The following is a 13,340-nucleotide window of genomic DNA, read 5'->3' as shown; positions in this document are numbered from 1 at the left end:
TTCTGCCACTGGTCATTTGGATATTTATAATATCATTCATAGGCCATACTCATCAAATGTTTAATTAACTCAACCCCAATGCAATGCTGGAACTGCTCCTCTCTGATGAGGCAGGTGATGTTAACTGGTATTGATGATTTCCAAGCCTTTTACAGCTCTCACACCAAACATTTCCCACCCCTGAGCAGTACACCTTTGTTCTGTTTGAATGGCTGCCTCTTGGTCCATGGACAGGTTCCACATAAACACAGTTTAGTGTTGTGGAATTCCTATTCCTCTCAATGTTATTCTTAATTCGTTAGGATCCACATAGTCGAATATCTTTGAATAGTCACTAAAATACAAAAAAAAATTCTGGTCTTCCCTGCTTTTAACCATGATCCATCTGAATTTCTGACCGCTCCCTATCGATGCACTGTTGCAAATGCCTTTCAATTTTATCCTCAGCAATAGTTTCCTTTCATGTGATACTAATGCTATTGTTTGATGATTTCTGTATTCTTTGGTCATCTTTCTTTGAGATGGCTAATCTCCCAGAACCGGGCAGCCTATTCATTCTCCTTTCTGTTCTTAGTCTGGAAGCTCCACCTGTTCACCATGTGTGACCCTGCTGGCACGTGAAACACTGGTGGCGTAGTGTCCACCAGCATCACAGCAAGATGCAAGCCACCACCCTATGACAAACGTCAGATGAGTTCTAGAGAAAAGTCTACTATAGAGTTAACACTAGATACTCAGGAGAATTTATTTTGCTTTAACCTAAGGTTGGAGATGGATCCTAAATACAAAATCATGAACACATAAGCCATAGGAAAAAATATTTTAAAACACCAAAATCATGTATTTTCATGTAATGGAAAATATTATTGACAATGTTAATGGACAAACAGGAGAACATAGTTTCAATTTTAAAAAGCCACAGAAAACTAACATTTAAAATTCATAAAGAAACATGAAGTAGGGTAAGGCTATAAAGTGGCATTATAGACAAGAGGAGATCCAAATGGCTAAAGCACATGAAAATATGTCCAAACTAATTTGCATTTAGAGACATGGAATCTAAAACAAGTTATCACTATCAGATTAGGAAAAATTAGAAAACTGGCTAGTGTCTAGAAGTGGCATGTGTGGATGTGGCCATCATTTTTGTAACTCTTCAAACAATTTCCATCAATAAGTCCTCAAACAGTATTGAAAAGGGAAGGGCAAATGAGACAGAGTCGGGAAGGAAATGAAGAGGTGGCGGTGTGATTATTAGTTTTCTGTTCGCACATTTAAAATTTGGTCCTTTAAAAATTATTATTAAAAATTCAAGGCTTTAGGGTTACTGTGGAAGATAGGCCTGAATCTGCTTTTTTGGAGGCTCTTGAGGAAATCCAGGTGATGGGGCTACCTTGGGTATTGTCAAAGCTCACCTTTCCTCTGACTCTTGCTCACTGCGGCTTCGTCCACCGTCTGGAAATACGTCCCTTAAGCGTAAGTACATATAACGGATCGACTTGACAGCAGCGATAGTTGAAATATTTAGTTGAGCCAAACACGCTCTTTTCCCTCCCTCTTTATCAGCCATGGCCTGCAATGTTGTGATTAGTTTCCGGGCTAAAGAAAGGGAGGGCCTATACAGCTGAGGATCACCAGGTGACAACACTTATGGAGTCTAACACTGGGCTCTCTCAGCTGTCCCTCTAGTGAGCCCTCTCCTGATTGTAATGGCTCCCGCTGTTAAGCATCCGTTTGACCTGCTTCTCCTCCAAATCTTTTCCTTTCTGTTCCCTTACCCTCGGAGCCATCTTCACTTTCTAGCTGCTCCCCAAGGCTCACCTTTTTGAATACCTTTCATGTGTTAAATATTGGACTCTGTTGCTGGGCTCCAGTGAGTGTTGCTTAAAACACAGAAGGTTAAGCAGAGAGCAACTTTATTGATTAAACATCCATTTTCTTTCCTTTTGTTTTTGTAAGAGCTCTTGATGTTGTCTCTGATTGACAGCCCCTCCCACACACCTCTGGCCCTGGGTTCCCCTTGGTAATGTCGCTGAGAACTACAGAGCACCTCCCTGACTCCACATAAGCCACAGAGCCTTCACATAACAGCTTTCAAAGGAAAAGGTGGGGGGGGGAGGGAGCTTTTTTTATTTGCCTTGCTCTCTCCATTCTTTAGACATATTTCATTTCCAGAAGTCCCTGATAAAAGGAAAGAATGTGAAATGTGGAGAGGAAGAGAAAGTTTTCAGCACTGACTCCTCCCTGTTATTTGGATTTCTTCAACTAGAAGTCTTTGAACATCCTTTCAAGAAGGTGACAACCTTGCTAAATTAGCTTTTCCTTCTTTCTCTCTCGGTGTGATTGACCTAAAGAAGCCTTACTGAAAGAAGAACAAAGTTACACCCATTAATGAGCTCCACTTGAGAGGCAAGAGATGAAGGTGACTATGGCCTGTTGTCTGCTCCCATAATGATGCTATCAGCTGTCATTGGCTCTTCCTTGTTCTCCCCAAATATAGTATAATACTGCAAATAATACTGCACCACACTGTCATTAGAAAACAGAATCCTCCCGTGTACAGAAGCCAAACGTCTAGTGACTATAATGTAGTCCACAATAAACGAGGTCAAAAACTCAAAAAAAATCACTACTCAGACCCCACCAAAGCTCTGTTTATAAACATCATCATGTGAAACCCAGTTCCTCTGTACTAGAATCAGGTCATCAAGGTAGTTACTAGTTGGTATGATGGGACCAGGGTCTCCACTGATAATGAGTACGGTTTAAGAGCTTGAGTCTCCATGTAACTCTTTTTCTGGGTTTCATTCCTCCCTCGCCTCTGCTAGCTGGGATTGCACCTCTGAAGGAGGAAGCCCAGCTTGGAGTGGATTCTTTTCTAGAATGGCAGTGTCTTTAGGAGTCTAACACAGAAGGCAACATGAAAGCTGTGGAGATGAGAAATGAGGGAGATAGCTGGAATGGCTGCCTTTTTCCTTCAATACTTTTCAAACCAAAGCCTCTAATTCAGTCTAACTTCAATCCAGTACTGCGCTGGAGTCCACTTATACAGGCTTGCAATAGCTGGCTGCCCTATTTTCAAGAATACCATAAGCCAGTTGTTAAAAATAGCCATTGTTAAAAATTTAATTATATGAAGTTACCAATAGATATGTTTTAAAAACAAATGTACTACTATCAAATGCAACTAAAAATGTATAAACAACAGAAGGTAAACTAGATAACTGGGACCTTCTAAAAATTATAAATTCATGTTCATCAAAAGACTTTACCAACAGCGTAAGAAAAGAACCAATAGACCAGGAGTGGAGGAGAGAGGTAGCATGGAAATCTTTGACAACAAAATATATAATAAAAGTATAATATCTAAAATATATAGAAAACTCCAACTTTTCAACAAAAAGGCAAACAATCCAACAAAACCAAAAAATGAGCAAAAGATATGAACAGACACCTCACCAAAGAGAATATTATTATTTGTGCTTCCAAAGAAAACTCAAAATAGAAATATCTTATGATCCAGCTATTTCACTCTTAGGGATTTAAGAACACTGATACAAATATACACATGTATGTATATATACAAATATATATACACACATTATTCACAATAGCAAAACAACATAAGCACCCATCAATGAAAGACTATATAAACAAATTAAGGTACATACAATGGAAAAATACTTAACTATAAAAACGATGAGTCCACAAAATGTTACATGGGTAAATCTAGAGGATTTTATGCAGAGTGAACTAATTGAATCACAAAAGAACAAATATTGTGTGGTCCGTCTGTAACAAAAACTCAAGGATGTGAATGCAACGTAATCGACATGAAGCAGTGAACCAATAGAGAGGTCTGTGGGGCCGGCCCCAATCCCAGCTACATGGACATCCCCCTTCTCTGCCAGAATAATGCACTACAGAGAAAACACTGAAGCTACAGGTCGGGGAAGGGGTGTATCTGATCAGAGTGCAAAGTGAGATGAAAAAAGAGAGAAAGAGTGGAACACATCCTCACCCACCAAGTCCCAAGAATACATTCCAGCTCAGAACAGCCAATGCACAGAGAAGTCCATGGGGCTGGCCCACCACAAGACACAACATCCCTCAATGACCCATAGCACTAGAGGAGACAACACTGGAGACACAGTGTTGGAATTGTGTCCAATCTGACCCCACCACAACAGGGCAAAACACTAATGGCGTTCATCGGAGTAGCAAGGAAAGCAAAGCAATGAAGTCCCGAGAAATACTAAATGTAGACGTTAGGGCCATGGCATGGCACCCCATCAGCTTTGACCAGAAAATACTCATAAAAGTCAACAAACAGAACTGGAACTATTTATACGCTTTTCACTTTTATTATTGGTTTTTGCTGTTGTTTGTTATTGTGCTTGTTATTGTTTTTGCATGAATATCTAGATAAGACAGGCAGGATAAATGATCTGGAGGAGAAAACAACAGGACCTACGGTTCCGGGGAACATGGGAGAGGGGGAGGCGGGGGAAAGGAGGAGCGTGCCAACAAACCCAGGGACAAGGGAACAACAAGTGATCTAAAATCTATGTTGAGGAGGGCATAAGATGCCTGGTGGGGTTTGATCAAGTACAATGTAACTGAAAGAATTACTGAAATCTGAATGAAGGTCAAACATGACAGTGGGACAAGAGGAAAGTAAAAGGAAATAGAGGAAAGAACTAGGAGTCAAAGGACATTTATACAGGTCTAAATAAGGCATGTACATATGTAAATATATTTCTATATAACAATACAGAAATAGATCTATGTATATATATTTATATGTTAAGTATTAAGGTAGCAGACGGACATTGGGCCTCTACTCAAGTACTCCCTCAAGGCAAGAACATTTTGTTCTAATAACCTGGCATTCGGTGATGTTCACCTTCTCAACAAGATCACTGAAGAAAAAATAGGTGCATAAGCAAGTGTGGTGAAGAGAGCAGATGGTGCTCAGCTATCAAAAGATATAGTATCTTGGGTCCTAAAGGCTTGAGGACAAACAAGCAGCCATTTATCTGAGAAGCAACAAGCCCACACAGAAGAAGCACACCAGCTTGTGTGATCATGAGGTGTGGATGGGCTCAGTTATTAGGCATCAAACACTCAGAACACAAAAATCATATCAATGTAAATTAGGGAGAGGGCAGAGTGGAGACCCAAAGCCCATCTGTAGACAATTGGACATCATTTACTGAAGAGTCACAAGGAAGAGGTGACCCAGTTAGGGTGCCACATAGCACTAGTGAAACATACATCTTTCCTCTAGTTCTTTAATGCTTCCTCCACCGCACTATCAACACCCTAATTCTACATTACAAATCCAGCCAGACCAGAGCATGTGCATTGGTATAGCTAAGAGCTATCAACACAGGGAATATAGGACAAATAAACCCCTCAGGTCCAATAGTGAGAGTAGTGGTACCAGGAAGGTAAAGGGAAGGTGGGGGGAGAATGGGGAAACTGATCACAATAATTGACATAAAATCCCCTCTTAGGGGGTTCCACAACAGAAAAATGAATGAAGTGAGACAGCAGTTGGTGTAAGACATGAAAAAATAATAATTCATAAATATCAAGGGTTCATGGGGAGAGAGGGAATGAACTGATACCAAGGGCTCAAGTAGAAAGAAAATGCTTTGAAAATGATGATGGCAACATATGTATAATGTGCTTGACACAGTAGACACATGGATGGATTGTAATGAGAGCTATAAAATCCCACAATAAAATGATTATAAAACAAACAAAAAATTCAAGGTAAGATACATACACAGAAAGTATTGGTCTTTGCTAACTCCCAATGGTGGGAGGGAGAAGGGGGAAATATTTTCGAGAAAATAGACATGTGTTAGGACTGGTGATGGGAAAGGCTAATCTTTGACCTTTAATATGGGTGAAATCAGCACAACTTAATGAAGGTAAATGATGAAACTAATAATAAGAAAAGAACAACTTAAGTACACTCTATGATATACACAATTTTGAAACAGCATTAACAATAACCAAAAAATATCTGTGTGGTTACATAGGTATATGTCTTAGGCTGGGTGCACTAGAGAAGCAAAAGCAGTGATGTTTATGTAAGTATATATCAAGAAAAAATTATATCAAGAAAATGACTCACATAGTTGTAGAAAGAGGCAAGTTCAAGTCCAGAGCAGTTCTAATTACATGTGTCAGACGTTAAGTTGAACTTCTCTTAACTCATGTAGTTGCAGAACCAATGAACTCAAGATCTGACGGAAGACCACAGGTTAGTGGCTGCAGAGGTAAAGGAATCCAAGGTTGACAGATCAGTTAGCAGGCTACCAATGACTCTACAGATCAGCAGGCAATAATGGTGGGCTGTTGACTCAGGTCCAAAGGACCAGATTTCAAGGAGTCTTTTGCGTGATCCAGACCCAAATAAAAAGTAAACAAGGTTTTCCAGTGTCCACTCCTCATGGATGAAGACCCCAGCAACAGGAAAGCCTTCTTTCAATTGCATCAAATCTGTAACCTGAGAAAGGGTTTTCATCCCTCCCTACTCAACCAATTGTCTCCTCACAGAAGATACCATTATGGAAGAGATTGCATTGTTATGTCCTATCATGTGGGATTACTATATCTTAAAAGCCACACCACTAAGAATCCAAGAACCACTAGTCCAGCCAAGTTGACACAAAACCTAATTCTTACAGTAGATATATATGTACATATGTGTATATAGGAAGGCATTTGTGAGTAAATTCATATGCATATATAGACATGTTTGTGTGTGCTGCATATACTGATGTATCCATATGTACAACTAAGCACATCACGGACCCAGTGATGGGGGTTCCTGGACATGTCCAAACAACTTAAGGGTCAAATATGTTAAAATTCTTAGGACCATAGTCTCATAGAACAACTTAGTCAAGTGACATCACATAGTTTATGATGACAAAGTTCCACATCCAAATTTGATAAGTAGCTTCTGGTCTCTTAAAGTGTGCTAGTGGCTATCTAAGTTACAACTACTGATCCTATTCCTCTGTGACAAAACAAAAACAAATGAAGGAAATTCAAAGCTTAACAAAGAAACTAGTCCACAGAATAAACACATATTTCCGATGGTCTTAGGAACCGAGACAACGTTCCTCTATCCACCACCATGCAGGTCTGCCCACATAGAGTACCCAGAGTGAGGTCTGTTACCCATGCTACACCATGCGTCAAGACAAAATTTCATTTGTTTGTAATTAGAAATAAATATTTCACAGTATATAATGACATATTGTTTTTGTGATTCATCACTATGCTTTAATTAGGTTCAATTTTAACAATGAAAATACATCCTGCACATCAGATATTTACATGGTGATTCATAACAGTAGCAGAATCACAGTTCTGAAGTAGTAGCAATGAAAATAATTTTATAGTTGGGGGTCACCACAATATGAGGAACTGTATTAAAGGGTCACGGCATCAGGAAGGTTGAGAACCACTGAGCTAGAGGATACCTATAATGTCTTAACTAATGTTTTCCACTGTACATCTAGGTGTTTATATCCCATTGCAATGGCTACACAGAACTAATGATAAAAAGATTTCTTAAGGAAGTAAATTAGTTGTAATGTCAGTGAGACATGCTTCGGGTGGAGTTGTTTATCAGAACGTATTACAATGTGCGAAGTAAGTGCCCAGGGGCACCGCACTCCAGCAAGCGTCAGCCCGATGCACTCAGCTCCACTTCTGTGAGTCCACAAGCCCAACTTCCCAAAATAAGTGTCCAAGGGCGCCTCCCTCCAGGGAGCCAGCCTCCTGCACAGCAGCTTCCATTGGTCCGTGGGTTGGGGAGGCCATCGCTCTGTTCCAAGATCTGGCTCCCGGTTTTGCTGCTGCTCTTCTAATGTCAGAGTTATTTGGATCCAGGAGGTTCACGGCACTGGGATCTCTAGTCCAGAGGACATGCTCTACTCCTGGCTCCTGCTAGTAATGAGATCCCTCTTCCTGCTTCTCACAGGGATCATGTTGTACACAGCAAGATGGCACTCCAAGGAATCCTGATCTAAACTAATCACAAGTGATTTCTATGAATAGCTTCTTCAGCTTTCTTACCAGACCCATGCAGGGAAAAGGTGTTTGGGTGGGAGGGATAGACAGTGGCTAGAAGCACCACATTAATTAATTCACTGCTCCTGCAGTACCTGGCTACCACCAAAAACTGTTCTGACTAGGGATACAATAGAAGGCACCTAAGATAATGGGAGGGAAAATAGAACGAACAGAAGGGCCTCCAAGACTATCACCCTAAGTTACACTTTGAACTTGGAACTGAGAATATTTCTGGAGACTACCTTTCAGCCAAATAACAAATTGACTTATAAAATAAACAATAATACCCATGACCAAGGTGCTTCTTTGAACAATAAACTCTTTGAGACCAAATAGTCAACATTTGACTGAAGGCAAAGATAAGAAATAATGAAATAGAAATTATAAAATAATGAAAATAATGAGAATTTGGACACATTTATGAAGCTGCAAACAATGGCATGACACAATTTGTATAAAACTTTTTAAATGATCTACATGTGACCTCCTCCCTGGGGGACGGATTACAGAAAAGGGGGTGAAGGGAGACGCCGGACAGGGCAAGATATGACACAATAATAATTTATAAATTATCAAGGGCTCATGAGGGAGGGGGGAGTGAGAAGGGAGGGAAAAAAAGAGGACCTGATGCAAAGGGCTTAAATGGAGAGCAAATGCTTTGAAAATGATGAGGGGAAAGAATGTACAGATGTGCTTTACACAATTGATGTAAGTATGGATTGTGATAAGAGTTGTATGAGTCCCTAATAAAATGTTTTTTTTAATTCTTTTAAATGAGAAACAAATTTGATATGTAAACATTTACCTAATATACAATAAAATATTGGGGGGGTTAATTGAAAGTACTGAATTTTCAAAACCACTTCCTAATTTACATTTTATTATTTTTATTCTTGAAATTATTTACCTCTATTGTATTTATACAATTCCATGTTCCATAATATTTCAGTAATATACTGAAATATATAAAGCCATCATGGAATTACTCGTCACGGAAATTGAAAAGCGCCACAAATCTGGTCTTAATGTATTGTTCTGGTGATTGTCTAGATTAGGGGTCACAAAACGGCAGCTCGAGAGTCTTATATAGCTCTTTCTGTCTGTATACATGGCTCTGAAGTAAAATTGAAAAAATTTAAAGGATATCATTCAGATAATGTCGAATTTACTTGTATGTTAAAATATATGTATGTCTTTCAAGTTATTTTTAAATTGTTCTAATGGACAGATTGGCTCTGGCATCTCCAAAGTTTGCCAACCCCTGGTCTAAACCAAGACTTATCAAAGCAAGCCCTCGGCGTTTTTGATGGTTCACAAGCTGAGGACGGCTTTTATGTTCTTACAGGTTTCTTATTCAGAGTGCTAGAGAATGCCTGGGCTAGCAGAAACCGGGAGAGAAAGAAGGGCTCTTTCACCCGCCAACACCCTGCTTTCAGGTTCCAGAACTACATAACAGTAAACATCTCTTATATGGCATCCATGTTGTGGTATGTCATGACAAAAAGCCCTGAGACACCACACAGAAACACAAATGACCAAGGTGTGAAGAAGCAGTATGGTGAATAGTTGGGGTTTTTTTCTGATGATGACCAAAGATTCCATCTATGGGCCCACGATCCTTAAATCTGCAACTCTGAAATCCAAAAACTGAAAACTCCACCCTTCTACATACTCATCTGGCAGCCAAGGCAATGGTGAATTTCACTCACTCGGGGGCCAAATCTGATCTGAACTGCCATGAGACTGTCCGCCTTGATTTCCCTGACTTTGAGTGTATCTCCATGCTGCTTCTCTGTAGAAAGAGGCGGTGAGAGACGCTGTACTCCAGGAGCTACCACAGCATAAGATGCGCACTCCACTTTACTAGCATTTCAGAAAACCCTCAACATTCAGACTTTTGAAACGTATCTTCTATCTGGCTCCAAGGATTTCAGATGCGAAGACGGGGTCCTTAAATGAAGGCCTTTGTAACTCCGGCTGTTCCTAAAGGGGGTGTTTGCTTTTCAGAAGCCAAGAGGAGGAAGTACTAAATTGACAATGAGTCTTGCATTCTGCCAACTTAGGTTTCCATGTCTTGTTACCAATAGTACTGCAGGACTATAGTTGTCAATAGGACGGCGAGACTATGTTATCAATAGGACCACAGGACTACATATGTCAATAGGACCACAGGACTACACATGTCAATAGGACCACAGGACTACACATGTCAATAGGACCACAGGACTATGTTATCAATAGTATCACAGGACTATGTTATCAATAGGACCACAGGACTATGTTATCAATAGGACCACAGGACTACACATGTCAATAGGACCACAGGACTATGTTATCAATAGGACTGCAGGACTATGTTATCAATAGGACCGCAGGACTGTAGTTGTCAATAGGACCGCAGAACTATAGCTCAACACCCTGCACCGTGGTTCAGGTCAGACCGATCCCTTCTTTTTTCTGATGCTCAGTACACAGAAGAACAGTCAAGACCACCTTGGTAAGTAGTTTTAACCCATCTATGTGCCCCTTTTCTGTAGGCCAGGCAAGCCCTTTCAAGCACACCAGGAAAGTCGATATCAGAGTCAGGTTCCCTGATAAAGCTAGTGGCATTCTCAGGGAAACTAGATAAACAAGAAAGGACATGTAGGTCAAACCAGAAGAAGATCCCCAGATATCAGATACTGCGTGAATGCAAACTAATTAATATGACTCTGAAAGCCCTGCGTTACTTTCCCATGTCCCCTCTTCATTATCCTACTCCCCCTTCTCTCGCTCCACATCCTCATTCTATGGCCCTTCGCTTTGTTCAGTTCATGAGGAAACGCTGCAGCATTAGTATATGCTGTTATTTCTGCCTGGAACATTTTTTGACACCCTGATCCCTCTTGGTCTTCTCCTCAGTGTGGTGTATATTAGCTAAGCTTCCACTGCACAGTACTGTCTCTAACAAAGCCCATATCTATTCTGCGTTCATTGCATGGTAACTGGTCTCCATCGTATCTGTGGTCACCGTGAGGCCACAGATCATGACTCTCTTCCACTGTTGTACCTCCCGTGCCTGGCACAAAGGCTACAGTGATGCAGGGGAACAAATGAGCACTGAGTGAAAGGGGAGTGAATGGATGAGTGAACAGGACATGAGCAGTGAGGGAGGAAGCAGGAAGAATCCCAGAATGGTCCCTGGGAATACAGTTGGCACAGAGGTGCTCTCTCTTGCTGGGAAGGCTTTGAGTGGTGGGTGGAGAGTGGTGTGTCCATTAAAGGTAAAAGGGCAAGGCTGGTTAGACAAGGGCACGGATGGAGAAACACCAAGCTTCTTTTTCTTGGCTTCCTACTCTAACCTCTTTTCCTTCAGAGTCATCAACAAAATTATTCAGTGCAAATTTTGTTTGTTTGCTATCTATTTCTTCCCAGACAGTAATCTCCAAGGGAGTTGGTGGTGGTGTTGTAAGACAGTCTGTACATCAGAATGAAACGCTGCCTGGCCCTGTACCATCATCACAAACGTTACTATGGTTGGGCTCTCTGTTGCAGCCTCTGGGTCGAGAGAACTTAGTGAGGATTTCCTTTTTCATTCACCTTGCGCTTCACCAAGCATGATGTCCTTCTGCAAGGATTGCTTCTCCTGATAACTTGTCCCAAGGATGTGAGTCAAAATCTTGCCATCCTCCCTTCTAAGGAGCATATTGGCTCTACCTCTTCCCAGACAGATTTATTCAGATTTACCGTCTATACTCGTGTATAAGCCAAGTTTTTCAGCACATTCTTATGCAGTTGTTGTAAAATTAGGTGCCTCGGTGAATATTCAGGTCCGCTTATACTCTAATACATATGGTATTTCTTCCTTGTTCTTTGTCCAGCTCTCCCCTGCATATGAAGTGATGAAAAATACCATGATTGCACAAGCCTTGGCCTTATTCCTCAAAGGGATATCTTTATTCTGAATGTTTTAAAATGCCTTTTGTAGATTTGCCCAGTGCAATGTATCCTTTAATGTTCTCACTGCTGCTTCCGTGGACATTGTTTGCGTATTCAAGTAATATGAAACACTTGACAATGTCAGTCTTTTCTCCATTCACCATGATGTTGCTTACTGTCTCGGTTGTGCACATTTCCTTCTCTTTGTTTAGTTGAAATATATATTAAAGGCTATCATGGTTGCTCTTCATCAGTAAATCCTTGAACCTTTTTCATTTTCAGCAAGTTAAGTAGTGTCATTTGCATACCGCAGATTGTTAATGAGTCTTCTTCCAAAGGATACAACCCTGATATACAACGTTTATGATTTTAAACCAGGCAGTATCCCTTTGTTCTGTTCATAGAGTTGATTGCCTTTAAGTGTATGGATAGGCTCATAGGGGGCCAATTACGTGTTGGGGAATTCCCACTATTAGCAATGTTACCTATAATCTGATGATCCACAATATGAATGCCTTTGCATAGACACTGGTCAGCATATTTCTGTTATCCTTTGCTTTCAGCCAAGATCCAGCTGAAACGAACAATGGCATCTCTCATTTGTTTTACATCCTCCTCTGAATCCAACTTGAACTGCTGCCAGATTTCTCTCCATATATGGTTACAGCTTTTTGTAGTATCAGCCGCAAATTTTTTCATTGTATTATAAAAATGATATTGTTTGATAATGTCCATTCTTTTGGGTCACCTTCTTTTGGAATGGTTATAAGTATGGATCTCTTTTACTCTGTTGGACAGATAGCTTTTGTGATGGATAGGTTTATTGTGCCAATCTGTCCAATAGGAACATGTGGGAATAATCAGGTTGCAATTTGATTGCAGGGCAACGAGATAACTGGCTCTGCAAGGCCCGCCTCCCTTTCTCTTGCTCTCTGGTGATTAGAGCATGCTGGAGTATGTGTGCTAGCGCTGCAGCTAGTTCTCTGCCTCAACCTGTGAGCTACGCTACCTGTGGGCCTGGCCACTCCATGGGTCGTGTCACTAGAGTGCGATGCTACTTTGAGACCTGCTGAGCCATGCTGCTGACGCATACACCACTTGAGCTAGAGGTTGGTGGATCCTAGTGCCTTGCATTGCTGTCGTTACATATCCCTTCCAGGCCTGTTTCGCTCAGCTCCATAGCTACTGACAGTTGGTGACCCACGCTGCTGCTTGCTGCCTGTGGGCAGTCTCTGCTTGCCTTGCCCCAGGGAGGACTCTGCTATCTGCTTCCTTGACCTTGGACCCAGCAGCTCACGTGAGTTGAAGGCCTTCCAGTA

This window comes from Tenrec ecaudatus, chromosome 10, assembly GCF_050624435.1.
Source record: "Tenrec ecaudatus isolate mTenEca1 chromosome 10, mTenEca1.hap1, whole genome shotgun sequence".
Taxonomy (NCBI): Eukaryota; Metazoa; Chordata; class Mammalia; order Afrosoricida; family Tenrecidae; genus Tenrec; species Tenrec ecaudatus.
The sequence above is the reverse complement of the archived record's forward strand: the minus strand, read 5'-3'. Positions refer to the sequence as shown.